The sequence below is a fragment of the Rattus norvegicus genome, chromosome 14 (assembly GCF_036323735.1).
Source record: "Rattus norvegicus strain BN/NHsdMcwi chromosome 14, GRCr8, whole genome shotgun sequence".
Taxonomy (NCBI): domain Eukaryota; kingdom Metazoa; phylum Chordata; class Mammalia; order Rodentia; family Muridae; genus Rattus; species Rattus norvegicus.
In genome coordinates this window covers 98,476,238-98,490,933 of record NC_086032.1, presented here as the reverse complement: position 1 = coordinate 98,490,933, position 14,696 = coordinate 98,476,238, and the positions used below count along the sequence as shown (strand labels likewise).

The following is a 14,696-nucleotide window of genomic DNA, read 5'->3' as shown; positions in this document are numbered from 1 at the left end:
CCTGGGGCTGATGGTGTATGTGCCACCTTGCCCAGCTCTTACTTTACGTCTGCATTTTTAAACAGTGTCTGAATATTGAAGAATCTAAGAGCAATCTGTTTCCGGGACTCAAACCAAGCCCTACCCCCAACCCCAGCTGCTTTTTCCCATTGCCTTCGAAATGTTTAATCCAGGTAGTAACCGGCAGCTCTCCCAGGAGCTGCAGCCTTACAGACGCCTGTGTATCGGAAGTGCTTTCGATGCTTATTTTTGGGTTTGCTTGATTCTGTTTATCATACACATCCTTCCTTCCTTCCTGCCCTCTGTCCTCAGGGCTTTTAGAGATAGGCCAACTACTAATCATGTCCTTCTGCTGCAGGGACAGCAGACCCAGATCTCAGCTCCTGTAAGTAACACAGCCATTTAAAACAGTATCTCTTTTCACAGAGTGGAGATGAGGGAAAATGTCCTGGAGCTTGAAATCAGCTGTGCAGTAAGTAACACAGACACTCTGCATAGAAGCTGTTACTGTTTCCCACAGGGCAGTGTTCTCTTGCAGGGTTAGGAGGCCTCTGTTAGATGCCTTGTAATGGGAAATCCCCACAAAGGCAACATGGAGAGCTTGCTTACTGCTAGGCCAACTGTACTGGTTACTTTTATGTCAACTTGACACAAAGTAGTCATCAGAGAGAAGGGAGCCTCAGTTGAGGAAATGTCTCCATTAGAACCAGCTTAAGGCATTTTCTTAATTACTGATCAATGGAGGAGGGTCCAGCCCATTCTGGGTGGAGCCATCCCTGGGTTTGTACTTCTGGGTTCTATAGAAAGCAAACTGAAGCCAGATGTGATGGTGCACATCTTTAATCCCAGCAGTCAGAAAGCAGAGGACTTATAAGTTCAAGACCAGCTTGGTCTATAAAGTGAGTCCAGGACAGCCAGGGCTATTACATGAAGAAACCCTATCTAAAACAAACAAACAAACAAACAAAACCCAACAACGAAAAGAGAAATCAAGCAAGCAAGCTGAGCAAGCCAGGAGGCAGCACCCTCCATAACTCCTGCATCAGCTCCTGCCTCCAGGTTCCTGCTCTGTGTGAGTTCCTTCCCTCACCGCTTTTGAAGTGAACTGTTCATGAAGTAACCCTCGCCTCCCCAAGATGCTTTTGGTCATGATCTTTCTTCACAGCAGCAGGAATCTTAAATAAGACACCAACCTCAGTGAGTTCCATAGACACAAGCGAGTTCTTGGTTCAGAAACTTCAAACGTTTCTCCTCAAGTGTTCTTCTCGGGGGGCCATCAGGACTCTGGTGGCCGCTGCTAACTCAGCCACCATGCTTTCTCTAACTTAGCTTCCTGGTGTGAGTGGAAAGTGTACAGAAGCCTGGGGCTCATTTTTCATGTTCTGATATAAATCCAGGGCCTCAGATGAGGATGAGCAACTCATAAAACAAAACCATGCATTCTAAGGACTCTGAACATGGTGGCCTCCTGGCTCTCAATGCCTGTGCCCAGGAGGTCACCTGCTTGTCCTCAGAGAATCCATTTCATGTTCTCCATGGCTGGGCGTACTGAAAACAGAAGAGAAGCTCTGGTGAGGTGCTTCACACCAGCATGCCCTTCAGCTGGTTCTAGGGGCGCCACCACCTCAGGCCTGAGCTCAGTAGACACTGAGTCAAATTAAGGTACACAGAAGACAAAAGCTGTTCCTGGGGCCCCAATGAGAGGCAGGCTCAGGATAGGCCCCAGGACTGATACAGACTTGGGAAGAGGAAAGCGCTGAAGACAGGATGGGGTAGGAGAAGAGTCCCGGCTCTGAGCCTTTCCGTGGCTTCCCATCTGTAAAATGCCAGCTCTGATGTGTGCGCCAACAATTCGAACTGTTACGTCTAAACTAGTGAACGTACTGATTTTTGAAAAGTGCAAAAGGTGCGATCTCTTGAGCAAGACGCTAGTTTAGACTTACTGGACTTTCTCATTTCAACTCATTTTTTAAAAAACATTGGCTGGACTTACTTACCCATTTTGAGTATGTATAGACTCTGTGATGCGCCTGGCAGAGGGTAACTAGCAGAAGCTGCTTCTCTCCCACCATGTGGGTCCCTAGGTCGAACTCCTTGGCCCTAGTATTTGTTTTTGTGGTTCTGGAGATTGAACCCAGGGCTTCCTGATCTTGTACTATTTGAGCTATAAGCTCTTGTCTCTCTCTGTCTGTCTCCTTTTCTCCTGCCTTGGTCCCTGGCTGTGGGTATCACAGGTTTGTACCGCCATACTTGGCATCTGCTTTTGTAATATGACAGTCACCAGGGTTCAGATTGCCAAACTCAAAAGACGGGTACGTCACAGTACCTGGGCAGAGGCTGGCAGATCCCTGTAACACTGAGGCCAGCTGGGGCTACCTGGTCTCAATAAATAAAAACCATTTTGAGAAGGCGAGCCTTCCTAACACCTAAAAGCTTTATTGTGTGTATCTATGACATAGGGTGGTCTTACACTTGTGTCACGGTGTGCATATGGAGGCTAGAGGACAGCTTTGTGAAGCTGGTCTTCTCTTCACCCTTGGGTGAGTCTGGGACTCCGGTCCTCAGGCTTGTGTGACAATGACAACCTTGCTGAGCCTATCCCCATCCCGTGTTTGTTTGCTCAAGGCACAGCTTATTAGCTCAGGCTGATGTTGAACTCCTCATCTTCCTGCCTCTACCTCCCAAGTGCTGGGATCACATCACACCACACCCTGAGATGTTTTTGACCATAGGTGACATCATTTGGGTGACTGAATCAAACATACATCTTTAAAAGCAGGAGTTCTCCACTTAGGAGGCAGAATCAGGTGGGTCTCTATGAGTTTGGGCCAGCCTGGTCTACAGAGTGAGTTCCAGAATAGCCAAAGCTACACAGAGAAACCCTGTTTAAAAACAGACAAACAAACAATCATGAATCAGTTCTTGTCAATGTGTTGTTGTAAAAATACAAAAAATTAAAATGCTGTCTTTTAACCCCCTCTAGGTTCGGCACTGTGGTGCCCCAAGATATCTGCCGGATATCTTAATTCTCAGTCAGCAAAGCCTCTCACCCGCTTTGCTCCATCCCATATCACACTGCCGAGGGCCTCTCTCTGAGCCTGGCAGCAATCTCTCTACCTATCTAGTTCCCAAGGCAGGTTTCCATGCCAAAAACACATATTCCAACTCCGTGGTGGCCCAGACCAGCCACCCCACACTCCATTACACTTAAATCTACATGAACGAACACACAACACATTAACCTTTGACCCAATTGGTAAGATATAATTGCCCACCTAAACATACAAAGCCCAGTACCATCCATCCCTTGGATTTAGCTCAGTGGTAGAGCGCTTGCCTAGCAAGCGCAAGGCCCTGGGTTCGGTCCCCAGCTCCGAAAAAAAGAAAAAAGAAGAAAAGAAAAAAGAACATTAGTAACAACCTGTAATCCACAGAGCAGAATCAACAAGGTGATCTTCCATGTTGTCTACTGTCCACTCTCTCCCTCCCTCCTGTCTTTTCTCCCTTCCTTCAAACTCTTCTCTCAACCATCCTCCTTCTCCTCCAATGACAGGCCTCCATCTATCCTGTATCTGCCCCTCACCTGTATTTTACAAATTCAATGGGGAGAAGGTTCTGGTGAAGTCTCCTGAGTCCTGAGTGAGTGTCTATGCAGCTGTCCTTGGGGCAATGGAATTAGCATCGAAATACAGGTAACTCCAGGGCAAACCACAACATCAATGTTAGTTTCATTTTATACAAAGTAAATACATTTGAAATTTCATGTATGTTAGTTAAATAGACTTAGGAAGGAAAGGCTTTTTTTTATGTTTGTTTGTTTGTTTGTTTGTTTTTTCCTACTACACACTTTATCTTACCCTGTGGTAGTTTTCACGAGACATAGCTTGCCTGAAAGCTTCTAGCCCGGCTGTGTAAAGCTCTCAGGCTGCACTTCCCAAGGTAGATGCGGTGGTAGAGACCTCGTTGTCAGAGAGCCTGCGAGAGCTGAAGAGAGCCTGCGAGGGCTGAAGCGCTGTCGTCTTCCCTCAGCAGTGCTCAGCTGGCAACACCTAACATCTGCTTTTATATAGAAGTTAGTAGGGGTGGAGAGTCGCCCTGCCGGGCATCCGAGGGGATTAGGCAGCTTTGACTGCACAGGGTTTCCCAGGCATCTCAGCAAGATGCCGTGTCCGGGTGTGCTCTGTGGCCCGCATATGGAAACTGCAGCCTCGACTTCCTAGAAATGAGAAGGGCGGAGATCTCGTATATTCCGTCTAGACAAGGGATCTCCCCACTGCCGGCCTGTTCCTCCTACTCCGCCTCCGGGCCACCACCACTACACAGAGCACCTTCTGGGAAATGATACCCACAGCCATTCTAGCTGTGGCATTGACCCACATTCCCGAGCTTTCAACGGGTTTCCAGGTGCTTGGAACAGTTGCCCCTTTTCCCATTTACCCTCCCCCGCCGTCCCCCATTCATGAGCTCACTGTGTATTCCTGACCAGCCTAGAACTTTTGAAGACAAGGGTGGCTTGGAAAACTACACACTTTTTAAAGGTTAATTCTAGGCCTAGAAGCAGCTGGTTACAGAGTCACACACCCAGCACTCAGGAGGCAAGGGCAGGTGGTTTGAGGCCAGCCAGGGCTATTACACAGAGAAACCCTGACTCAAAAAGACAAACAACAACAAAATCATTTACCTCACGTATGTATGTGCTTTACCTGTGGACACGAGCACCACGGCTTTTTTGCACTGGGCATGGGGCACAAGCCTCAAGCATGGTGACAAGTGACACGGGCGCTCCCACAGAGTGACATCACCGCTTCTTTCTGTCTTCTGTCACACTCACATGATGGAGAACAGGACACTGTCCTCTGTTTGGATGCCTCAGACTTGGGTTAGCACCTCTGACTGGAAGACCACACCAGTGATCTGGACAGGGATCTGGTAATGCTCAGTGTGGACTCAGGTGTCCCCACTGCATGACCTCTGCTTTTTTTCTGGCTACTAGCCAGCCATCTGCGGGGCTGGCTTGTCCTTCAAGAGACTGGGCATGACACCTTAATGGAGTCGCTGCAGAGGATGGGGACAAGAACTGGCTTGAACATTCCTCACGTGGCCATTACCTAGCTGCAGGGCCTAAGGCAAGCTACCGACTTCTCAGGGCACTTGTCCTCATCCATAAATAAGTTGGGCTTCTGCTTGCTGGGAGGATAGTGTACGGCATTCCCCAAGCCAAGCTTCACATTCTCCACCTCCCTTGCCAGGTTGCTTTACAGCTGAGGACCCGGTTGTTAATCTCCCACCATCGCTGGCAGTACCACGGAGGGCCAGTAAGGGTAAGCAGATCATAGAGCGTGCACCTCATGGCATGGGGTACAAAAACCATATAATGCACTAGTGGCCCAGAGATATCAGTCAGGGCCCTCTGGAAACACCAAGGGTAGAGAAGCAGTAAAATGGCCGCATCAAGATGAGGCCACAGGGACAGAAACTGAGACCACCTAAGTGGGGACTCCAGTGCCGCCGCTTCCATGGACATAGGGGCTTGGCATCACCCCATATGAGACAGAATGTGCCAAGTAACTATGTCTCTGGGAAAGCAGCCATCCGCTCTAAGCCTTCATTTTTTTTTTTTTTTTTTCCGGAGCTGGGAACCGAACCCAGGGCCTTGCGCTTCCTAGGCAAGCGCTCTACCACTGAGCTAAACCCCCAGCCCCCGCCTTCATTTTTTAAATCTGTTAAATGACAGGCTTTGACCAACTCTGCAGCTCTCAATTTAATCTATGTGTCAGAATCCCTAGGGAAATTGGGGAGGTGTGCAACATCACAATTTCTGGGCCTACCCCAGATCACTTGAATCAGAACCCAGACAGTGACGTTCTGAGTTTTCTAAAGTTTCCCAGATGATTCTCCTGCAAGCCAAATGGGAAAGCCAGAGCCCAAATAATTTAAATGTCCGTCTGGGTCCCTGTGCGTCTGAGAAGGGAATATTCTGAAGAACCGGCTTTTCTGGTGAACTTAGAATTCGCCGCCAGAAATTCCTCTTTGTTTCTGTTCCCGGTTTTTTTCTAAAGTGAACACATGCAAATCATTTCCGGGGTCCTTCCCACCTCAGACTTTCTGTGGTCACATGAGAAGGGTAGTCTGAGGAGGTGAGTTTTCTGTAAATTTAGGACTCAGATTGGTTGCATTGTTGATTTTCTTTTAGATTTATTTATTTATTATATATAAGTACACTGTAGCTGTCTTCAGACACACCAGAAGAGGGCATCAGGTCTCATTACAGAGGGTTGTGAGCCACCATGTGGTTGCTGGGAATTGAACTCAGGACCTCTGAAAGAACAGTCCATGCTCTTAACTGCTGAGCCAGCCCCGCTGTTTGTTTTTGTGAATGACTAGGTCTTGTCTAGCCCAGGCTGCCCTCCACTTCACTATGTAGCTGGGGATAACCTTGAACTCCAGATTTTCCTATCTCAGTCTCCCCAGTGCTGGGACCTCAGGCACATGTGTATTGACAAGTGTCATCCTCGGCGACACAGCTGTGTATGAGCACCACAGAGAATTTCTTTCTGCCTTCATTTTCATTTTTGAAATCTCTTTTAAGTGTACAACTTGAACTTCTAGCCTAGGGACAATAAATTCATAAAATGGGACCATCTCATATTCTCTTTCTAGCTGATCAGGGAGATCCCGACTGTCATGGATTTGCTTTAAAAGTCTTTACCTGGGGCAGTCCCTGACAGTCAGCTAAGGTAACACTCTAGATGAGATCTGTTTGCTAGTCTGTACATGGCAAATTTACCCCAACGATTCTCTCACAGTTGGATGTTTCACAGCCTTTAAAACAAATTTCTAAACAACTGTTTATTTGCTCCAAATGTTCAGGGCTGTGGGGCAGATGTGGCCAGGGCCGAGTGTGCATGTAAATAAACTCTGGTCTGAATAACATTTTACAATGCTGGAGATTGAGCTGAGAGCCTTGTGCATGTTATAACACTAAGATACTAATATATTAACATATTATAAAATCTCTCTCTCCCTCCCTCCCTCCCTCCCTCCCTCCCCCTTTCACCATGTATGTGTGTGTGTCAGAAAGAGAGAGAGAGAGAGAGAGAGAGAGAGAGAGAGAGAGAGAGAGAGAGAGAGATTTTTATTAAAATGTTAGGGATTTTCATGTTAGACCACTTGGTACGGAAGTGCTGGGGGTGACACCCTAGACCATCCCCATGTTAGGCAACTGCTCTAGGCAACATCCCCAGATGCAGCCCAGTTTGCTCATATATATTTAGGTCTAACACTATCTTCTGCCTCACAAGGTAACTATGAAGTCTGAGGGAAATGATAGCCCTATTCCCCAGGGGCTGGCACATTGGGAACTCAATACCTTTCCGTGCTACACTCTGAGAAGGTCACTAAATTCTGCTAAGTCAGAATTGCACAGAAGGGTTAGAAATGGAAAAGTAGTACTTGAGGTCCTAGAACCCCTCTGCCATGCTCCAAACCCCAGCCTTCGTGAGGACCTCAGTCGGTGTCCACCCAAAAGACTGACAGCGTGATTGGTTATGAGTAGGATATGGTCATACAAGAGCTGTGGTGGCCCAGAGGTCACATTTTGGAAGTTGACAGGTTGGTGACACCATTTACCATTGGCATCAAGGACAGGGAAGGCACTGGGCTGATGTTGGTGCCTTTAATCCTGTCACTGAGAAGGGAGAGGCAGGTGATCTCTGAGGTTCAAAGCCAGCCTGGTCCACCTGGTGAGTTTTAGGACAGTCAGGGCTACCTAGTGAGACCACAAGATATAATAATAAATAATTAAAGAACAGGGAAGCTACTTGGTGTTTTGTAATGTGTGACTTAGCCTCATCGGTGTATTGCTAGATAGATCAGGCCAGCCTGGACCCTCAAGGCAGTCCTCCTAGCTTCCCCAAATCTATGCCTATAGGCACACCACGTGTCACTTTCAACTGTCCCCTAGTCTTAAGTTCACCAGAGCTGTAAGTCAGCAACACTGAGAACACAGTTCTGAAGGTTGCAGGAAGGCACTTTTTAAAAAGCCTGTAATTTAGAATAACGCCTCTTATAGAGACCCTGATGAAAGAGACAATCAGCCTTAAAACAATGGAGTAACTCACTTCCACAGTGCAGCTAGTTGCTTACACTGTGTCTTCAACATTTCTTTTTTTTATTTTTCTTTTTCTTTTTTTTCGGAGCTGGGGACCGAACCCAGGGCCTTGCGCTTGCTAGGCAAGCGCTCTACCGCTGAGCTAAATCCCCAACCCCTCAACATTTCTGATTGCAAACTTTCCCAAGAAGTAATCCTTCTTGGATTACAGTACAGCAGGGCAGCAACAGCCCGGTGAAAAGAGAACCAGAGATTTGAAGTTTCTTTGAGCAGAATTTGAAATAAATGAGTGAGCAGACATAAAATAATTTCATCAAGGCTATTATAATTATATATGTAATGTATATTACATATATTATATATTACACACACACATATATTCTGTAATTGCACATGTACTTAACTGTGCAACACAGGAACTCTAGATTGTACTATTCATAGGCTAGTTCTTGGGGATCTGGTGCCCTCTTCTGGCCTTCTTGGGCACTGCATGCACATGGAACACAAATACACACAGACAAAACCTCCTTCATATTATTAAAACGAATTCTAGGTTCTGAGAATTTGTCCAGCACATAGTCGGTTTTTCTAATTGTTGAGTCCCTTCCAGTACCATTTAAGTTCCTTTTGGAGAGGGTTTTGACACTGTCTGGCTCCTGTCTCATTCTCAGCCTTTATCCCTCATAGACTGTGTCTCCAAGTTCTTTCTTTTAATTGAGAGAGTATCATTATCTAGCCCAGCCTCAAATTTATGATCTTCCCTGCCAAGTCCCAGGGCTGTTGGCCTGTGCCACCACACCCACCCTCAAGTTCTAAGTGCTAGAGATTTCCGCCAGTGTGACAATTTTTAATTTTATTTATGTCTGTATGCCATGTGGAGGGTGGGTGAGAAGAGGGCATCAGATCCCCTAGAGCTGGGGTTCCAGGCAGCTGTGAACCATTCATTCTGAGAGCTGAGCCCAGGTCCTCTGGAAGAGCACCAAGTGCTCTTAACCATCAAATTATTTCCCAGACACTAGCGGAACACTCCTAGGTCACAAAATAGGGAAGCAAGGATCCTGGTGCTAGGACTTCAAAGTCTGGCTCACCCCAGCTTTGTCCATAGTTTTCCTCTTTTCTTCTATTGGTTTTCCAAGACAGGGGTTTTCTGTGTGACCCTAACTATCCTGGAACTCTCTAGAATCCCCTAGTGCTGGGATTAAAGGTGTGTGCACACCATCCTGTAGTTTTCTCATTTTAAAATTGATTAATTTATATTTTATATATATGTGAGTACACTGTCATTCTCTCCAGACACACCAGAAGAGGGCATCAGATCCCAGTATAAATGGTTGGGAGCCACCATGTGGTTGCTGGGAATTGAACTCAGGACCTCTGGAAGAGCAGTCAGTGCTCTTAACTGCCGAGCCATCTCTCCAGCCTGTTTTCTCTTTCTAAAGCGGTTTCTTATTTCTCTAATATGGTAGTCCTTCCGTACTCATGGCTTCGGTTTCCTGTGATCATCTGTGATCTAAAATACTACGTGGAGAGCAGACTGAGGGGGCAGTTCCTTCTTCAGAAGAAAGATTCCTCTGCCATGGAGTCCCATGTGATCCACAACCAGCCTGTTGGGGTCTTCGACGGATCCAATGTAGTCAAAGCTGATTTCGCTGGTGATCAGATCCTCAGATATGGCTTTCCAAGCTATGTGGGCAGACCCAAATGTGTTTGTGTCATGGCAGGAGCCCTCGAAGGTGTCCTGTTTATTAGCTCCAAAGCTGAGGAGCACTGGTGTCAATCCGCTACCCCCTGGATCATGGCATTGTCAAGGACTGGAACGACGTAGAGCGCATTTGGCAATATGTCTATTCGGAGGACCGGTTGCAGTCTTTCTTGGAGGAGCATCCTGTGTTCCTGACTGTTGGACCTTTAAGCCCTCGGGAAAACTCTGGAGCAAGCTGCTGAAGTTTTCTCCGAGATCTTCAGCATGCCAGCTCTCTTCATCTTCATGCAAGCTTTATGCCACAGCGGCACCACGGGATTCTGTGGTTGCTGTGACCCACGCGGTCCCGCTGTATGAAGGCTTCGCGCCATGCCTCGCTTCATCATGCTCATCGATATTGCTGGCGGAGATGCCTCGTGCTTCCTCCGCCTCTACTGCGGAAGGAGGGTTATGATTTCCACTCCTCCGAGTTTGAGAGCGTCAAGGCCATAAAAGAAAGAGCCTGCTACCTGACCAGGAAGGCTCAATACGACGACCTGTGTGATGGCAGCACCATTGAGATCCGCCCTTCCAGGTTCCCGGCCCTGAGCTGTGATTGGCGAGGAGAGTAAATATACCCGTGAGATGCGGTGTTTGCCATCCAGAAGTCCTGGACTTACAGCCTACACTTTTTCCAACATTGTCCTCTCCGAGGGTTCTACCCTGTCCAAAGGTAACGGGAGTAAAGGGAATAAACTAGCTTCCACAGATGGGACGACCAGGATAGCTGCCCCCAGAAGAGAGGTATTCCACACTGATTGGTGGCTCTGTGCGTCCCTGAACACCTTTAAGAAGATGTGGGTCTCTAAGAAGGCATATGAAATGGCACCCGATCCATCCACAGGAAAACCTTCTAATGCTGTGACATCGCCACCTCTCTCTGAGGTTAACTCCACTGTTAGAACTTACTTTCTTGAGTTGGAGTGTTTGAGAAGAACTGCGTGTGTGTGTGTGTGTGTGTGTGTGTGTGTGTGTGTGTGTGTGTGTGTGAACGCGCGCGCAACCGTGTGGGTATGTATGAGTGCACGCCACTACCGAGTGCCATGTGACCCAGAAAGGACATTGAACTACCCACCAGTGTGATGGCCTGAAGCCTAGGGTTGATGACTAACAGGAAGAGCTCTGGCAGAGGCAGAGGCCCATTCCCTTCTCAGCCAGGCCTTTGGCTGTGTGGAATTATGGTTACTACCATAGAGAGACCTTGCTGCTGCCAATCTCGGCTGGGCTGGCTCTGCCCCACCCCACCTGAGTGCCCTGAGGCCCAAGACAGCTGCTGTCTCCCCTGCTCATCAGTCTGTGCTGTCCATGCCTCTGGATCACACCGAGAACTGGGGCTGGGGTTCAGTTCCATCTGGTTTGGTTCAGTTTGGGTTTGGGAGGCAAAAAAACACTCTAGCAGTGGTTAGAGGCCAGGGTCAGGAGAGAGCAGGGTACACTTGTGTCCACCTGGGACTCAGGTAGGAATTAGGCCCACACTGGGCATATGAGGAGGATAGGAGATAACTTCAGGGTTAATTTACAAGCCCCAGTCACATCTAGGGGTCCTGGGACAGTGTAAGGACTGTGGGCTTCAGGTCCTGCTCTTTGCTTCTCACACATCCCGGTTTCGATACCATGGCCATGGGTTTATTTATTGACGTGTTCATTCAGTAAAAGGGGTACAGAGGGGGCTTCCTGTCTCCTGCCCACTGCTCACCTTGTTTACACTAACATATGTTTACAGCACCTAGGCTTTCTACCGTCATTCCCTGCTGATGGTGAACTGACAGTATTCACAGGCCTCAGGACCCTGCAGGATTGGAGGCTGCACACAAAGGCACCCCAATCAGCCTCTCCCTTTCTCCTAACCCCACTTGCTCTCTGCCCTGGAACCAACAGGCTGGCTGTGGTTGGATTTTCTAAGACAGGAAGTAGCATTCCTCTTTGGCAGAGGCCCCTTGTGAAGGAGGGGTGTTGGTGATCCAGACTCTTTAAAACAAAGCAGTTAACCTACTGCCTTTTGCCACTCTGATTGACCAGGGGACTAAGTCAAAATGGCAGGGAGGCCCCTGCTAGGTTGGTTAGCTTGGAGAGAAGGAGCCAGACCAAAGTGCCAAGATCTAGTGGTCCAGGGCCTCTGTACCCCGTGCAAAGCTAGGGTGAGCCTGTCTTCACTGGCACCCTCAGCAGTGATGCCAAGTCTCACCTCGGTACCAGATTCCAGACAGTATTCTCTCTCCACCATCCTATGACCAAAAGCCAGATATAAGCGTAGCTGGTGCATGTAGAGTCGATGTGACAACCCGTGGACTGCAGTGCACTCAGTCAGCTCACCCCTTAGCCTAAGCCTTGGACATTTGGCAGTCTCCGGAGACATTCTTTCTTGCCACGCCTAGAGGCAGATGTTGCTGGCATCTCGAGAGCCCACAACACTAATGATCACAGTGATTCATTGCACAGTCCCCAAACATCCATGCCAGGCTTGAGAAGCTCTGGCTTAAGAACCATGAAATTTTTGCTTTGTTTTGTTTTTCGACACGGGGTTTCTCTGTGTAGCCCTGGCTACCCCGGAACTCACTCTGTAGAGCAGGCTGGCCTCAAGCTCAGAGGTCCACCCGGATGTACCACCGCGCCCCCCTAACCCCCCAACACACACAAGAAGTTTTAGATGTGTATATATAGGTCACATGTGTTTCCTGTGAGATGTTAGGGGGCATTTACAAAGTATTTATTATAAATATTAATATGCTATAAGCCGCTGGAATGACAAAATGGGAGGCAGGGAACACAGCTCAGCGATGCTTGCCTGAGACGGGGTTTCCATCCCCAACCTGGGGGCGGGGGTCAAAATAAAAGGATGTGGTTGGGGTAGATTTTGGATTTCCCACTTCTGCCATAGCCACAGAATGTATATGTAAATAGAAACTGTCCTTAGATATATGTTCTACCCCTTGATGCGTGGGGAAGACCGGTCCGGGGTATCTGAAGTGCGGTGCTCGTTCTAGCTGCCTTTGGTGATATTTGCGCTTCGGCTGGTTATTTCACGTTCTTTTCCCTTCCGTGTTCATGTTCAGGCATGTGAGAGGCTCTAAGGTTTCCATAGGGTCTGTTTATGACAGCGCCGGCCCTGGATCTCACCACACCACAGTTCCTAACCTACAGGGGCACAGCTGCACTAAGGGCTTCCTGCCCCGCCACAAATATCCAGAGAAGAATGTCTCATAATTACAGGAAGGCATGGCATTTGATGGGACCAAAATGTGGGAGAAGCCAGCTTGTACAGAGTGCCATTTAGCACATTCCTGATCGAGACGCACCAGGCAGCCTCCTTACAAGTGGCATTCAACAAATGGAACGGAAAATTCCAGAGTGGAAAAAACGGAAATGGAAGGAGCGGACAGGTGGGAGCGAGCTTCAGCATGGGGGTTCCATCGCTGATCTTGCTGTGTGGTGGTGGGCACAACCATACCTTCTCTGTGAGTTGCTGAACATCCCCTTCCGGTAAACAAAACAGGAGGTGTATGAAGTGCCTTGCAGGTGTCCCCACACGAGCTATGCTCCCCCTTTTTTCCCCCGTGAATAAATCCACAGATGGACTCCATTATGTCAAAATGGAACCTGACTAGGGAGGGGTCCTCTGGGGGCTGCCTGGCGGGGGTGTGTGTGTGACTGCCATTGGTCTGGGGTCCTTGCTGCATTTTGAGAGCACCTATGTGCTGGTTAAATTCTCTTTTTATTTGCCACATAAGGCACAGGGGAGGCACTACTGTTGCAGCTAAGTCGATGGCAGGGCAGAGCAGGGCAGGTCAGGGCAGCCGCCCACCCAGGCTCCCAAAGCAATATTGTGCAAGCACAGCTCCTGCCCAATCTCCTCCTGGTCAGGGTCCCATCCTTCGCTCTATAGCACAACCATTCTTAGAGCCAACTTACTCCACACCAGCAGGCCAGGGCAGGCTCTGTGCAGTCAGCCAGCCCCTCGTCCCCCTCTTCAGGACCCCAGCTCCTCAGCTCAATCTCCTTCCTGCTGTGGGCCCCCAAGCAGCCTTGGCTTCCAACAACCACATCTGCTTGGTGGAGAAATGGGTGGGTCCAGAATAGCAGCTTCACACACACACACACACACACACACACACACACACACACCCCCGGAGCATGAGGCTCCTTCTCAGCCTTGGAGGATTAGACTTTTGACAAGGATAAGTAGGTCGGACTCCAGGGTCAGTCACCCAGGGTTTAGTTAGTAGCTGCAGCAATAAAAACTGTCCCGGGGCCTCACGCCCCTTTGCTCAGCCCCCTTCCCCATGCTTGCACTCTGGCCTCCCACGGGGCAGAGAGGTCCTGCAAGTACCCAGAACGGAGAAAACAGGGCTTGGACTCGCTCCCCAGTCTTTCTTGTCAGATTGTGTGCCCTCTTCCTCCATTAAGACAGGACCTCACCGTGGGGCTGGTATCCAAATGGTGCCAATTCTCTTACCTCAGGTTCCTAGGCGCTGGACTACAGGCATGAGCCCTGCGTCCAACAGAGAGGTTAGGTTATTTCTGTAAAGTGGCACAGCTAGGAAGGAACTCAGCTGGAACTGCTGCTTCTGGGGCGGACATGCTGGCCCCCTCCTTCCCTTCTTCCCTTCCTTCTTTCCTCCCTCTGTCCCTCCCTCCCACCTCCTTCCTTTCTTCCTTCCTTCTGAGTCACAAGCACAAGAGCACTTTGTAAGCTCAGTTCTTCAGAGGCTGAAGCAAGAGGGCTGCAGAGTTTCAGGTTACTTGGGCTGCTTAGAGAGATCCTGTCTTAAGCAAGAAAAAAGAGAAAAGGGAAAGGAAAGGCAGGAAGAAGGAGAGGGGAAGGAAGGGCAAACCCTAAGGGACTAG

General features: G+C 48.7%; 1 pseudogene; it reads left to right on the top strand.

Moving 5' to 3' along the window:
• Positions 1-8,957: 8,957 nt before the first annotated feature.
• Positions 8,958-13,937, top strand: Actr1a-ps1 (actin related protein 1A, pseudogene 1; annotated as a pseudogene).
• Positions 13,938-14,696: the final 759 nt, after the last annotated feature.